At 37.3% G+C, this 2,987-nt stretch overlaps 1 long non-coding RNA gene across 1 annotated transcript; it reads right to left on the bottom strand.

The window, feature by feature from the left end:
- Positions 1-262: 262 nt before the first annotated feature.
- On the bottom strand, positions 263-1,980 carry LOC120290233. The gene is made up of 2 exons (XR_005548076.1): positions 722-1,980; positions 263-465 (listed from the first exon to the last, which is right to left on the bottom strand). It is a non-coding gene; the product is annotated as an uncharacterized LOC120290233 (long non-coding RNA).
- Positions 1,981-2,987: the final 1,007 nt, after the last annotated feature.

Genomic DNA, 2,987 nt, shown 5'->3' with positions numbered 1-2,987 from the left:
ATACATAGTTATCGTGCTCGGTTGATCCAGCGCCTCAGAACTTCAGAACAAGCTGATCGTCAGGAGGATATGACGCAGAATTTTTCCTTCTTCTCATTGCCCTTATATATTCAGTAGCCATAGAACTTTAGGACTTGCCTAGGATGGCTACCAAGTTTCCCCAGTGATTTATCTAATGCAATGTGGAAATCACTAAACGGAACAAGCTAGGTCCTGCAGTTTTGGAGAAATTCGTATGCATTCACAATCCAAACACACTATCTTGAGGATAAATACTATTGAAAATTACTAGAAAGATATGGAGACCTAAATACAGCAATTTGACTAGTTGTTACAAAAGACGAACTCGAATTCTAACTTCCCATCACGCACTAGTTCTAGCAAGTGATCTATCATTCTTTTGCACTCTGTTACATCATTTGAACTGATCCAATTATGCAACCAAAATCGCCTCACAGAAAGATCCTGCAAACCATAAGAACCATTATTGCATTGGTTTATACATCCCTCTTAGTCTCAATTTTAGGGATAATTTTTTTCGCTCTATTTTGGTTGCGTCAAATACTGAAATCGAGATTTCAGGCCAAATTTAAACAAAAAATAAAACTATAGGGCATTACCAAGACTGAGACCGAAACGTAGAGAAGTCAAATTGTAAGGCTTGACTGAAACAACCTCATAACCATAAGCAAAAAATTTAGTTCACTGCTTCTTAATTTACCTTGAAGATAAAAGATGAAGTTGACACTGTAATTGGTTTCTTAAACATCCCACCACATGTCTACATGGTTCCTCCCCACCAGAGAACAAAACTAAATCAGCTCTCTTCAAAAAGATAAGGGAAGCACTCGACACAAATTTAATGCACCTAAAAAATTTCATCACCGAGGAAGTAGCATTGCCACCAACGCAGTTTAATCCAAGGGCAGGTTCTTTTAGATCATGCTAGTACAAAGTCAATAAGATGTAAATAAAGAACTCAAGTGCCAATGGCCAAAAATGGATGTGTCCATGCATAAGAATATGGTAGAATGGGTTAATGGATGGACAGTATTAGTAGACTCTTGACATTCTTTACTTCTAATTGGCTCTCAGTGAACACTTCTTCAGCACCAATTTTCTTCAACGCCTCTTTTGCTTCATCAGGGCCAGCTTTGTCACAGGAAAAAGACGGTCATCAAAGCACAGTAAAAACCAAATCTAGTTACTAATATGCAGTGCTAACTGCTAAGTTGGAAAAGAAATCAAGAAACCTACCAAATTCATCCTCAGATGTTATAGCAGGAACTAAAGAGCTGGCTGATGAGAGCCTGCTAAATTAATGTGTCAAGCACCACAAAGTGTTTTCTGACCTCGTTTGTGTCTCATCACAGAATTGAGAAAAACGGAGGAAAATTTCATTCCAAGGAAGTTGCAAAATAGAGAGAGGTCTTAGATCTACTAAAAGGAAGTTCCACCAGCAACCAAAAAAGATGGAATTACCAATCCCCTTGCAATATGATGATCTAAATATACAAGCAATCAACATCTAGAACACATGATGACTGCAAAAAAAAGTAGAAGCAGAATGAAAAGTAACAAGTCCCTTCTGATAAGCAATGCAGAAACATATCTTTTCACTTCAAATCCTTCCATGGGAGTTTCGCCTGCCTCTTGATTCCATGGCCCTCACATTCTTCTACTAGGTGAGATTAATTCTCTCTCTCTCTATTGTAAAACTTGTCTGGTCTATTAATGGAGACGCCAACTACGAGCATCACGTTGGCTTGAGTGGGGATATAAAGTTCCATTAACACACTTGGCCGAGTTGCTGTCACTCCATTTGTTCTCATGATTGGGTCTTTGACTCAAAACACAATAAGGATAAGAATATCATAATGGCTTGAGGTAACAATTGTGAAGTAGTTTGAAGTTACGCGGGAATGGCTTTATCTTCATTGTTGCAGATTATATGTGAAATGCTTTACTCAAGAGATTTTGAGGAGCTGTATGTAATGTGTTTGTGAAATGAAATGATCATTTTAAATGACAATAATCGGGAAATTGTTGGGGGATCATATTTGGTTCTTCATTCTGTTTCTATCCCTAGTTTTTCATTAGCCACTTTGGATATGTGGATTGGAGAACTATTTTACACATTTCATTTCTAACATGTTTTTACCTCACTTTGCATCTCACATAAGACATTCTCCCTTCATTTGTAAATTGAAACCAACCAATAGAGAATGAACCCCACATCTAGGAATTTGATTGCTTAGATTGAGATTCCTTTTCATGATTCCATGGCCATTAACCAAACATGGCCTCAAGTGGTTTTGAGTTGTCATCTTAAAAAACCCTCCCATACTTACATACCTTGATTTGCTATGCTCTAGGTGATCGGTCAATTCTAAATCGGTTGGATGAAACATGATTGAATCTCTTCCTTCTTCAGCCTAGCAAAATGTCTATATTTCCAAAATATGCCCAATTGAAAGCAACTTTTATGGGGAATTTGACTTCTCTCCAAAATTTCCAAGATTAAAAGTGTATCCAAAAATCGCTTACCCCGGTTGAACTCTTTTATGCTTACTATGCAGGTCGCAGACACTATGAAGGACGTTGTCGACTTTATCTTGAGAAAGGAGTGTGGTTCTCGACACAAAAGATGCCTTTTTCTTTTTGTGATTTCTGAACATTGTCAATTCTTTGGAATCCAACACAATCTTTCCATTCTATGTTTTTCCATATCTTAATTAGTGACTATTAGTCGCTAGTCTTCTGTGTATTTCGCTTATTGCGTTTCACATATGTCGTTCCCCAAAGGCAGTCAGCATCCCATTTGAATCAAGTAGAATTAAAGGAATAATTTATGGTTCTTCTTGCTCTTTTCTCAACCTATGCAATGTCGATTACATACTTGATTTTTGGGAGATGTCCCAATCTTCCTTCTTACATGTATATGCGATGTGACATAATTGGGACAACTTTTCATAAATGTTGGGATA

Source organism: Eucalyptus grandis, chromosome 2, assembly GCF_016545825.1.
Source record: "Eucalyptus grandis isolate ANBG69807.140 chromosome 2, ASM1654582v1, whole genome shotgun sequence".
Taxonomy (NCBI): domain Eukaryota; kingdom Viridiplantae; phylum Streptophyta; class Magnoliopsida; order Myrtales; family Myrtaceae; genus Eucalyptus; species Eucalyptus grandis.
The sequence above is the reverse complement of the archived record's forward strand: the minus strand, read 5'-3'. Positions and strand labels throughout refer to the sequence as shown.